The 13,404-nt window shown below is 43.6% G+C and overlaps 1 long non-coding RNA gene across 1 annotated transcript in view; it reads right to left on the bottom strand.

Annotated features, from left to right (window-relative positions):
* The window catches only part of LOC125442404, a 34,747-nt gene extending 21,461 nt beyond the window's left edge, over positions 1-13,286 (bottom strand). The window contains exon 1 of the long non-coding RNA XR_007245995.1: positions 13,029-13,286. This is a non-coding gene — a long non-coding RNA (uncharacterized LOC125442404). The remainder of the gene's footprint in view (positions 1-13,028) is intronic.
* Positions 13,287-13,404: the final 118 nt, after the last annotated feature.

Below are 13,404 nucleotides of genomic sequence, written 5' to 3'. Positions count from 1 at the left end.
CAATCTGACAATTCAACTTTATAACCTGGTGTTTACTTCATGATAAGGCCAATGGTCTCAGGAGCTGGTCAATGGTCTCAAAATGCATAGTAAGCAGAGGTGGGATCCAGCAGGTTCTCACAGGTTCCCAAGAGTAGGTTACTAATTATTTGTGTGTGCCGAGAGGGGGTTACTAATTGGTGATTTTGCCATGTGATTTTTGCCTTAGTTACTCCCTCCTCTCAGCAGTAGCGCGCAGAACTTGAAGCAGTCTAGCAGGAGGTGCACCGGCACGCGTGGCAGCCTGTGCCTGAGTGCATTCGTTTCCCTCCCAAGGACCAGCGCAGCATCTGGGTCCTTGCCACAGCCCTGCCCAGGAATGCCCCGCCCCCGGAATGCCCGGCCATGCCCCGCCCAGCCCCATTGGCGCTACGCCAGTTTGAATCCCACTACCATGGGAACCTGTTACTAAAATGTTTGGATCCCACCACTGATAATAAGGATAAAAAACTGAAAAGGTTTCAGGAACCAAACAAGCTGGGCTGAAGGACGTGAAAGGCAGCCCCGTCCTCAGACATAGTCAAAGCTTTTTTTAAAAAAAACCAACAAATCAGACTTTTGATTCTGCACCATCCGTCTTAAGTTTACTTCTCATGTGTAATAAATTCTTTAATTTGCAGTTTGATTACTTGCACTGCTCATCCTGTCACTTCAGTGCAGTATTGCTCCGTGCTTCTGCAGAATATAAATTAGCAAAATCTCTCATTTAGACAGAAGTTTGATAAATTTCTATCTGATACCTGCTGAACAAAATCTTCCAGGAATTGTCCAGCAGCAACTGAAATGACGCGATATTGGAGTTGATTTTTTACTAGCCATGTCTCTCCCACCCGCCCAGTAAGAAAATGGTCAGTTCTCACAAGATCCCAGAGGGCGAAAAGTTCTTCTGATTCACAGTGGATTGTTTCCTCTGTGTTGTCATTAAATGCAAATGTGTGTCTATTTGTGGGGAAAGAAGCAACGGAAAGGACAGCCGCCGCAACCAACAGTTCTGGCTTGCCATACCCATTGTAGCCCTTTGTTTGATTAATCAAAACGGGTAGACTGAGAAGCAGAACAAGTCCAACAGGCATCTTATTGTACCCCCGGGGGATGTAGAATGTAACAACCTGGCCCAACCCCAAGCTGCTAGAGTCAGACCATAGACAGAAATTGATCTTTCCAGCTTCCTTTCACTCCTCCTCAATAGAAAGATGATTTCCTTTAGCACTGCCAAAATATTTTAGAGATCTGTGTGTCAAGTCCTAGACTTTAAAAAAATCTTGTGCAGCTTAAGAACTGCAGCCCTTTCCTGGCCAGCAGGAAAATCCACGGAAACTCACTTGTTCTAAGCAGTTCAAATCCAGACGGCCAACTTCCCTACCTTCTCTTTGTATTGTGATAAGTCTGGGCCAGGTTAGGCTTTTATGTGGGTTCAGACAGACTGCTACAACAATCTATTTCAGAAAAGGACAACAAATTATTTTATCTGTATTTGCTATCGTTGGTGACAGAAAGAAAAAAACCCCAAACAGCTGAGCAAAACCTTTTCCAGCAATGACTGAACAAGGAAAAATGAAATAAAAAGAGAAATAAATGCACCATTTTCTCCATAGGGACTAATGTACTTCCCTATGATGCCGAGTGAAGGAGACAGCATCATCTTTAGATTATCATTTTATTTCACACTGCATTTCAGACTTTCTCCTGCCCACCCAATTTTAGGATTTTTTAAATTCAAGTTTTTCTCATTCCGGAGGTTTTCCCACTCCTTTATTTCTATCAGTTCTCTCCAAAGTTTCCCCTTCAAGCCCCATCGGACCTTTCCCTCCTTCCTGATGGAAAACTACTTATTCCTCTCTGGGAGCTTCCTCTGTATTCATTCCTGGTGGATCCTGAATCCACAAGGAGTCATTGTTTTGTTCCACGGGCTAATGTTTCTAAAGTATTACAGGCCATCCTCCACAAGACTGGGGGCTATCTACCAAAACCTTATGGCTCCTCATGAAGTAGGTTGAACTCTGAGTAGAATGCTCCACTTCTAAATTATACTCTGAGTAGAATTCTCCACTTCTAAAACACAGACGGTTCAGCATGTGGCAGATGAAATTACAATTCTACTTAGATCTTTCGGTGGAAAAGAATCTAGCAGAATGCAATGCAAACATTTACCATCCAAAGTTGCACTTTTTTCATAGATACCTACAAATGAATTGTCATAGCACACCAGAGTGGAAGTAGGGATGCTACCAAATTTTTCAGTCACTGTTTGGAACAGAAGATCCCCATTTCATTTTCCTTTGTGGGAACTGAATCCAGGATTTTTTTAAAAAAATAGCACATATTTTTCCGTTTCCTTGTACGGAATTTTGCGCATAAATAGCAGCCATTTTAAATATCTTCAGGTAATTTGTACACAAATGGCTTGCAACACTGGAGAAATTAATGTGGCAACTGCAGTGATAATGGAAGAAATGAAAATCTCAACTACATGTGAACACAAAGAGAAATTTTAAAAAGGCCTGTTCATACTTTGCTTGGAGTGACAGCAGCAAATTCAATTTGACAGACTTGCCAGATTCTCAGTTGCTTCGATCATTATTTTATGAGCAGTATGCTATCTTACCACAAAAACTGTGCAGGTAGTATTCTTCTGTGTGGTGCTTTTAGGATCACTATCACCATTATATGGATGATCGTGGGAAAAATAATGCGTTCATCATTATGACTGTGAACCTGATAGGAACCTAAAAGTGTACAGAAATTATTATTCATTTGAGGATATACATGAAAAGCCTCAGAACTTTTAAAAAGCTGTTCTTATGCATGATGTACTTCTAATGCTATGCAAATCAAAGATTCTAAAACACATATGGAGATTCTAAAACACATATATTAGGCACTTGAGTTTGTATAGAAGGTTAGAGAAGTATGTTAATTAAGAGCAAATAGTCAATTTTCTATTGATTTCTTTGAACCAGGTCTGGAAATATGGCACACTCCAGAAACTGCTGTAGCTCCTTGTCTGTGGTTTTGGTGAACACTGCTGGATCCTGCCAGCTTTCCACTGATAGAAATGGATTGCCTCTCTTCTTCCCTTCCTGCCAGTGAAATCCTTTTGACCCCAAAGACTAACATGGGTGTTCCTGCAGGTCAAAAGCCAAATTATATGGGGGACTGCAATGGGTGATTCTGTACAGGCCAAATATAACAAGTTCAGAGGTGTGAAAATATAACAGGTTCAGGAAGTTCTCACAGAACTGACTCTCCCCCTCCCCCGTGCTTCTAACCTGTTACATTTGTCTGAACCTGGGTTAAATAAAAGTCACTAAATTAGTGACTTTCCCCTTTAACCCAGGTTTCAGATGCTTCCTGCTTGCCTTGGTGAACTACAGCAAGCAGGAAGCATTCTATTTCCCCCACCTTCCATCCACCATTATGGTGGATTCTCCAGGCAGCTGCCATTAGAGCGGACTCTTTCAGTGCTCACCATTTTGTGCCAGTAAGTGTGTGTGTGGGATCCTTGGAGGTGCAGTTTGCAGGGAAACTGTGTTTCCTGTGTGAACCACGCCACATCCTGATGCTGGGATCCCAGCGAGGTTGGGTGGCCCCTGCATCTGCCATGCAAATGGCAACACAGGTTTATTTAACCCATTTGTGCTGCCTGTGCAGACAGGCCCACGAGAAGGAAAGTCAGGCAAGATTGTCCTTCTCCATTCTTGCATTGTCTTTCTCCTATGCTACGGTTGCAATCACACTTCATGATAAGCCACAGTTTAAGCTGTGGTTTGTGATGCAAACTCTGATTAGCCTACCAGATGTAAATAACTGGCCCTTCCCCTTGTATGGCTCCAGAGAGTACAGCCCCAGCACAGATTGCAAATAAAGTAAATAAACTGGCACAAAGCCTGCAAACTGGGCTTACTTATGTTGCCTGCTAGGTCTCTGGCACCCCTGTGTTAAATGACTCTGAGGTACCCTCCTCTGGGAAGCAGGGCAGTCGCTGGCCATTAGCTACACGGTGGCTGGGTTCCAGCGTGGCTGTTGCTCCCTCAGAAATGTGGTTGCTAATGGCCAAAGTAGAGTTACCTCATAGTTCCCTCCAAGTCATCTGCAGAGCTCCGCTTCAGATTCTCATCTGCGAGTAACTGGCCCCTGGAAAGCGGTTTCACCTTCCTTAACACAGGGTGTCCTGTTGCGGTCCCACTTCAACATTATTTTGTCATTTCTGATTTTTGTCATTTCTGATTCGGATTCTAATTACAGTTTCAACTGGCTGAGTCTGCTGCTGTAAAAAAATCCCAGTTTGCCTACATATCACAGACAGCAACTTAATGTGTGTGTGCGCCTTTAACAAAAAAGGCGGCCCACAGTGAATCTAAGATTCCCATTGCTCTGCCAGACAGAAAACAGTGGAGTGACATGTAAACACCTGTGCATGAACACTAAGGCATCGCACAGAGTACAGCCTGCCTTTTTACATCCTGTAGCTCCATGGCTATATTTTAAACTGTGGGTAACATGTAATACAAATCTATTTTTCTAGCATATCTTGACGGAACATCCATTTTCATGGTGTTTAAATCAGCAGAAGGCAAGAGAATATATTAATATATCTTACACCACATGAGGTAAAGCCATTGACATTATATAATGGACCTGAAAAAAGGAAAAAGAAAAAGGAAACATTTTTTCACGCAACGTGTGATTTGTGTTTGGAATATGCTGCCACAGGAGGTGGTGATGGCCACTAACCTGGATAGCTTTAAAAAGGGCTTGGACAGATTTATAGAGAAGTTGATCTATGGCTACCAATCTTGATCCTCCTTGGTCTGAGATGGCAAATGCCTTAGCAGACCAGGTGCTCAGGAGCAGCAGCAGCAGCAGGCCATTGCTTTCACATCCTGCATGTGAGCTCCCAAAGGCAGCTGGTAGGCCACTGCGAGTAGCAGAGTGCTGGACTAGATGGACTCTGGTCTGATCCAGCAGGCTTGTTCTTATGTTCTTAATGATCCTTGAGTGAAACACGTCCCCACTTATATCTGTGAAATGTTTCATGGGATGTACCAGCCCTTCTGCTATGGTTTCCCCAGAAAGAATCCTGGAGATATTCAAAACTCTCTCACACCATCTCTCCTCTTACCTACACAGCTATGGTTTCCTAGGGAAAGGGAATAATTAAACCAGACTTGGTGTAGATATTCCCAGAGCCACCAGAGGTATTCATGGGGCATTTGCTTTGAGCCAACAGAACCAGAAATGATTGACCTACCAGAAAAGAGAGACCAGATTGCCCCAGAGATTGCCCCCCCTTGATGTCTCATGCGTCATTAGAGCAATCCCCGCCCCCTTTCATGCTGGAGGAAGAATCCAGAAGAAGCCATGTGCAGCTCTTTTCTGATCCTTTGAGTCTCAACAGCGTAAAGGAATGTGTAATAAAGCCACAGTCTTCAGAGAAAGATGAATGCAAAGGAGTGGTGGTAAAGATGTGCATAGTTGGGAAAGACAATGGAGAGTATCTTGATGAGGGCTTCTCAAAACCCATCTGAAGTTCAAGGACACATTAAATTGAATGTTACTAAGAGTGCTACGATTCATTAAATCATAGAATCATAGAGTTGGAGGACAGTACAAGGGCTATCCAGTCCACCCCTCTGCCATGCAGGAACACACAATCAAAGCACACCCAACAGTTGGCCATCTGGCCTCTGTTCACAAACCTCCGAAGAAGGAGACTCCACCACCCTCTGAGACTGCATATTCCATTGTCAAACAGCCCTTACCATCAGGAAGTTTTTCCTAATGTAGGTGGAATCTCTTTTCTTGCAGTTTGGCTTCATTACTCCGGGTCCTAGTCTCTGGAGTAGCAGAAAACAAGCTTGCTCCCTCTTCAACATGACATCTCGTTAAATATTCAAACATGGCTATCATGTCACCCCTGAGCCTTCTCTTCTCCAGATTAAACATACCCAGCTCCCTATGTCTTTTCTGATAGGCCATGGATTCCAGACCTTTTACCATTTTGGTCTCCCTCCTCTGGACCTGTTCTAGCTTGTCAATATCCTTCTTGAATAGTGGTGCCCAGAACTGGACACAGTATTCCAGGTGAGGTCTGACCAGTGCAGAATACAGTGACACCATCATTTCCCTTGATTTAGACACTAAACTCCAATCAAGGCAGCCCAGAATCACATTGGCTTTCTTAAAAGATGGTGGTCTCTTCTCCTGCACTTAGCTCTCACTTCAGTGCTGTTCTTGCCAGTTATATTTCTGGACTCACAGCAAGCTGTGCCTGCATCCCCACCCCCATGAAAAAAAGGTCTTCCTTGCACCAAATGGTTTGAAATTGTTACCTAACCTGTTCACTTGGTGAAGGTTTTTGAAAATTATTCAGAATTGAAAGCCCCAGGTTTAAAGACAATCAGAAGCAATCAGCTAGTTCTCTTAAGATCAATGCTGCTGAAACTGGGTGGGTTGATTATATAGTGGGGGAATCTGAGCTGGAATGGCCACAGAGGAAGGCAGAAAATGGGGGAGTGTTAAGTAGAGTCAATTCGTATGTGAAATAATACTTAAACTGTTGCCATACTAGGCTCCCCATAGATTTAAATTAGAATTGGATTAACCTCTGGCTTTCTAAACCCATAGGGGTCTGGCAAGTTTTAGTTTGCAGATCACTTTCTTCTCTGTGGGCAATGTTATAGTTTCACTGGAAACTTAACTGTTTTTGTCAGAGGGAATAAGTTTCAGTGGCTGAAAGCCCAATGTTTCAATATTGTAGCTACATGAGGCTTGGCTAAAAACAAGATACTAGTAATTTCACGTGTGGAACTCCTGTAAAAGGATTCTAGTTATTTATTTGATATCTCACCCGCCCTGGCCAGAGCCAGGCTCAGTGCAGCTAAGGTACATATTAAAATCACAATAAATATATACATTTTATAATTAAAACATTCAATATGCACAAAAGTAATTTCATGTGTAGAACTCCTGTAAAAGGATGGCCTTCTTGGGAGTTTCACCCAGGTTTCCCGGTGTTAAATCACACTCTTTAATAAGAAGTGGAGGCAGGCACTCCAACCCCCAAAGATTTATGGTTTCAAATGCTAAAAAAGTTCCTTGCTCAAAAGGAGTCCACTCGTGTTTTTTAATGATTCACTGTTCTGAACATACCTCCCAACTGAAAGGAGGCAAACCTAGAGTAAAAACTGAGGCAGAAATATAGCAGCCAATCTCACTGGGAGAAGGTAATTCTCCTGTGTTTGTGCTTGGGGAGGCAATGGGTGATCTAATTGCACCTTATGTGGAAAAGCTGCAGGATTTATTCATTTATAGAAAAGGTGAAGTATCTGTGGGCAAATACAGAACAGATAAATCAGGCAGAGATGCAGCAGGCAGCCTCTTTTGTAGATGTGAGCTTTGAGTTCCCAGGAAAAACAAATCCAGCTGGCTATCATTGGAACCAGCATGCTGATTTGAGGGACTGTTGATGGCATTTCCGACAGCCCTCACACCAATTTATTTTTCCTGTTTATCCATTGCATAGACAAAAAATCTTGGCATAACAAAACACACAAAGAATGAAGATAGTTACATGCACTGTAGAGGTTATAATGTTCCAAAGAACTTCACGTGGATAATCTTAATAAATCTTTAAAAATATATCTTTACAGCAGTGACCATTTTTAAACCTCTGTAATTATTACTTCATTAGTATCAACCAGGATATCATGTGTTCAGAAGTCTCCTGAACCAATGCAAAATGAAGTAAGAATCTTAGAAGTCAAAATTGAATAACAAAACAATACTCCATCAAAAAAGTGTGCAAAATTACAAGAATGCTACCTTTAAACACTAGTACTTGAGAACCATAATTAACTAAAAAAAACCTGTCAATCAATCCCCATATTAGTCTGCAGGTAAACATGGAAGAATTAAAAACACCAGCAGCATTTACCAAATATGAAAAAAATTAACTTTGGTTTTCAGAGCAATCTATGTTTCATCAAATCAGATGGCAAGTGACAATTCTGAAGATTGCAATCTTGTGCAAATTTTGTGTGAGCCCCAATGGTACTTGCTTTCAAGTAAGCCGGCATGCCTCACAAGAGGAACCTTTTTGCTGGAATGCTAGAAATATGTAATTCAGAAAGTTCTTACCCTAAAGTTATACCATGACAAGGCTTTTTTTCCCCCTACTGATTTTTGGGATTGAGGATCATTTTGATCTATAAACTTCTCCTCACTTTTGCAGGTGTTCTACAGGTAGCAAGTGTTTAGGCTTTGGGTCCACTGTTGTGAGGTAAGTTTTGTGGTGCACAAAGAGACTGAGATCACCAAGACTGGATTAATACATAAACATCTAAGATTTATTTATTTACAGGTTGATTTTAAAGGAACAAACCAGCAGCAAACCCTACTTTGTCTTCAGGTAGACAAAGTAGAAATCTAGCAGAGGAACACAAATTTAATGGGTTATGACTTTTCTACAATGTTAAGACTTTTCTACAATGCTTTGAGGCACAGGCAGACTTTTACGATTAGCCACTAGGCTGGATCCTCTCTCATACACAGGATTCCACCCACACCAGCATGCCCTTTCCTCAGAGTCAGTCTAAATTGGTCTGCTCATCACCAAAAACAGGGCTTACAGTCAAGCACTCTCTCATCTCCCAGAGATAACAGCTAAACCACTCTGCCTGGCAGAGCTACCCTTCACTTTGGCCCATTATGCAATCAGAAGTATCATTCACCACGCAGCCTTTGTTTCGGGGCATGTCTGCTGTTACCTATTGCCTTGTTTCCCTGGGCTTCTTGCCCTGTTTGCAGTGGGGCAGGCATTACCCTTTACCCTGGGGTTCAGCATTTCTTGCAGTGGGGCTGAGTGGCACCGTGATCATTGGATTGGCAGCTCCACCCTGTTCAGCCCAGCTGCATGCATATTCCCACTGGCTGTGATGAGACGTCCCGTCCCTGGGAAAAAACCTCCTCTTACTAGTCCAATGGCTATAATAATTCAAATCTCTTATGCAGCATATATAGCAATTGATATCATTTGGAGATTTCAGGAATGAGAGCTCTTTTCACCTGAGGGTGAGCTGCAAAGTAAGTGCTTATCCCATTGCAACTGGAGAAATCTCCTTGCAATCTTATTGGTGTTTTTTTGGCAGGAGGTGGAAGGGGAGGAAACAAAAATCTAGTTTGAAAATGCACGAAAAGTATCATTTTTACAATGATTATCTTTTTATTTTGATATAATGATATATTGACTATATGATATAATGAATAACACTTAAATAATAAATCTGAAAAGATTCCTTGACTGCCACCTGCCCACTGTTTTCATTATCTGCTGGAAAGGAAGAGGCTGTAATGGCAGGGCACAGACCACCTGGAACAACATGATCCCCTTTTTGGAAAGCCCTCCCGATTCCCAATTGTCACTTTCCTGCACTCTGTCTGAGGAAGTGGGGTAGGTGAACCAGGTTGGTGAAGCTAGGTAGGCTGGCAATGGGCAGGAGGAAGATGTTGGGGGAAAGTTATGCTCACTGGCAAATTTTCCCTGCTCTGGTGTTGAAGAAAATTAAAGTTGTGCTTAAAGTGGTGTCGCATGACATGGGGAGGATGGAAATTGAAAGTGGGGCTCGGGGAAATACATCCATACAGAACATCTTGCCCTGATGGACATTCACTCCTCCACCTTGTGCATAATCAGTCTCTGTCTGCTCTTTTTTCTTCAGCCAGACCTGAGCTGTCCCTGCTCTCTCCCTGAGGCAGAACTCCACTCCCTCTTCTCCTGGGTTCTCGAAGGTGACTGGATGCTGGAGCAGGATTCCTATGGGCTCATCTGAGGGGCTGATTTTCCCTTCAGGGGAAGGTTCAGTGGAAGTCGCATAGGGTTAGACAACGTACATATTAGTGCTTGAGGGAAAATTATTTTTGTCATATTGTTTAAATAACCTTTCCATACATTAAGACAAGGCAATTCAACTCTACAGTAGTAGCCCCAAGTAATGAGCATTACAGTCTTCCTAAATGAATTGGATTAGCTCTCCCCAACTTTCTCACATTCTGCCCACCTTCTTACTGTCCCCATTCTACAATGCTTTTGTCCATATTGGATTCATGGTCTCCGGCATAGCCTGTTGTGTGTTCAAATCCTTCCCCGCTTTTCTACCAACAGAAAGCTCTAGTTGGATCCAACCTTCGGGCAGCCTAATATGGAGCAAGCTACACAGAAGCAAAGTCCACCAAGTTCAGTGAGACTTATTCCCATTGCAACAGATCACAGTCCTACAACCAAAGAAGACTCGCTGATAGCCTTTAATTCCTAGTTTGGAGTTGCAGCCTTCCTATTCATATGCAGATTATTTGGACTCAGTAGAGCAATAGACAGCCATCACCATAAACTAGTCAGTGTAAAGGAGGCACATGACTGCTGACAGCCTGTGTGCCTCCCCACCAAAAATTCATGCAGTAATGTAAGGGATAATTATTATGATATCTATAAGAATAACCTTTCAAATGACCAGAACATCTCTGAACATGTAGGATTTTCTCTCTCCACAACTGTTGAACCATAGCCAGACCTTGTGTCTCTGGAACAAGGGAAAGGGCTTCCCTCTCTGCATTCCCTGCTCTCCTCTCACCTTGAGGGACAGTAGCTCAGCTCAGGTGTGAGAGTGAGGTGGCCAAGGTGAGTCAAGGAGGGCCAGCTGGTGGTGGAGAAAGGGACGTAAAGCCACTACCACCCATTGTAGCCAGCTGTTTTTCCCCCCAGGCAGCTGCCATGGCAGTGGTTTTACTTATTCTTCTTTGCAGCCAGCATGCTGTTCCCCTGGCAGTTCCTGGGATGAGACTGCAGAGGTTGGGAGGGTGGGAGGATGTTGCAGATGATGGGCCCCTCCTTCCTGGGTGCAAGTCTCACAGCTAAGAAGAAGAAAAGTTGGTTTTTACATCCTGCTTTTCTCTACCTTTAAGGAGTCTCAAGGCAGCTTACAAACTCCTTCCCCTTCCCCCAACAGGCACCTTGTGAAGTAAGTGGGGCCGAGACCAAGGTCACCCACCAGGCTTCATATGGAGGAGTGAGAAAAACAAACCTGGGTCTCCAGATTAGAGTCCACTGCTGTTAACCATTACACCATGCTGGCTTTCAGGGAGGTTTGCAATTTATTATCATGATGGTAGATTTCACAGCTGCCAGATCTTTAGCTGGTTGTTGGCCTTCATTACAACGTGAGCCTCACCCAGAGGCTTTATTATTATCATCATCCTCCTCCATTCTCCAGTGGCAGCTGTTTCCAAGTGCAAACCAGCTCCAACATTGAGCCCTACCAGTTTACAGCCTTGTCTCCTTTCCTAGAATACAGGATTGGGGTTCTCCTGAAATTACAACTGATCTCCAGACAACAGAGATCAGTTCTCCCAAGAGTAAAGGACTGCTTTGGAGGATGGAATCTGTGTCATTATAGCCCACTTAGGTCCTTTTCCCTCCCTGAGGTTCCAACCCCTCCCCAGGCTCTACCCCAGAAGTTTCCTAGCCCAGAGTTGGCAATGGGAACCACTCTGGGGGACAATGCTCAAAAAAGTCACAAATAATTCCCAGGACACTGAGTCCTTATCACTACAATTAGACTGAAAATGGCACTCTCGCTAGAGAAAGCAATCTCTCCTTTTTAGCAATTTGTAGCACAATTCCAAACAGTCTTATAGCCTTCCAAATCAATCAAAGGCAATGGACTTAGAACAGTGCAATTCTGTTTAGAGATGCACTGTTGTTCTTAAACAACAATGAGTCTTGTGGCACTTAAAAACCTAATCCATTTATTATAGCATAAGCTTTTTGAGTCAGAGTCCACTCTGTCATCTTGCTTTACCAGATGGCAGCAGTCCAGAGCCACACACAACTCTTCATTTGTGCGTTAATCTGTTGCCAAAGAGATAAACAGGAGTCTTGTAGCTCCTTAAAGCCTGACAAGTTTTTAGCCTAGTTTTGTGGACTGAAGCCAACTTGATCACATGCATAAGCTCTAGTCCGGAAAAAAACTTGAGATAGACTAAAGACACACTCATTGTTAGATACTACAAGAATCCTGTTTATAGCTGCTTCACGGTGCAATACCCTAATCTGGATAGCTCAGACTAGTCCAATCTCATCAGGTCGCTGAAGCTAACCAGGACTGGCCCTGGCAAGGATTTGGATGGGCCACCTCCAAGAAACACCAGGATCCTGTTTCAGGGGCAGGCAACACCAAACCACCTTTGAATGTCCTTGGTCTCAAAGACAGGGTTGCCATAAATCAGCTGTGATTTGAGGGCACTTTCTACCACTACACCTTCATAACTTCCTATTGTATCTGCTGATCTCATTCCAGCCTGCGCTAGGTTTTACCTTTCGCCTGTCTAACAGCTGGGAGTGCCTGTCTCCCAGACATGCTGAATGACTGGACTGGATCTTGTTTTGAAATCAGCTTCTCTTTGTAACACCCCTCCCCCGCCCATTTCTGTTGCCTGTATCATCAGCCTGATGCATTCACACTCTCGTGCATCTGAAAAGGGGGCTCTGACTCAGGACAGCGCCTGCTAGGAAAAACGTTGCTCTTTTTGACATTGCCAGTAGATTCCCGTTTTATTCTTAGGACATCCCACTCTTGGTTTGCTCGTTCCTCCCATTTGGCTTCCCTATACTTTCCCTTTTACATTTATCCCAGGACAACGTTTCGTGCAGTGGGCTCCAGCTCCCAAAAGCTTCCAAGACCACAAACGGCTCCTTTCCCCTCCCGCCGTCCAGAATTCCCACGCATCGCTCTGCATTTCCCAAGTTCCTCCACAAACCCTATTGGATCGTTCAGCAGGGCTTGTGGCACTTAAAAACCCAATCCATTTATTATAGCATAAGCTTTTTGAGTCAGAGTCCACTCTGTCATCTTGCTTTTATAATAAACAAACAAACAAAGAACTGGCTAGTTTTTATTAGGAAAATAAGGCTGGATTCGCATTCGTCCACTTACCAGGGAACATGCACTACAGAACCGGCAGGTTTTACCCGGGAGTTGACACGCTTCCAAGCAGGCAGCATCCCCGTCTTTAAGAATGCTAAAAAGATTTGCGCCTTTGAGAAATCCCGGTTCAAGCGACCGCTCTGCAGCTTAGTCCACCGCCTGTGCTTTATCTGCACCGCTCTCACGACTTTCCCCCCGCGGTTACTTACTATATTCCTACTTCGGTAAACTAACCCCCCTCGAGCGCCTTGCAGCTTTTTGCTTCCCCCGCACACTCTTCTTTTGCTCCTTTCGCCAGGCGGGTGTTCTTTTTGAATGAATGACTTCAGAGGTTTCAACCAATCCGCGCCGGGCCGTGCTTAATATTCAGGAGGCTCTTTCCCAA

Source organism: Sphaerodactylus townsendi, linkage group LG13 (genome assembly GCF_021028975.2).
Source record: "Sphaerodactylus townsendi isolate TG3544 linkage group LG13, MPM_Stown_v2.3, whole genome shotgun sequence".
NCBI lineage: Eukaryota > Metazoa > Chordata > Lepidosauria > Squamata > Sphaerodactylidae > Sphaerodactylus > Sphaerodactylus townsendi.
This window is presented reverse-complemented; position numbering and strand designations above follow the sequence as displayed.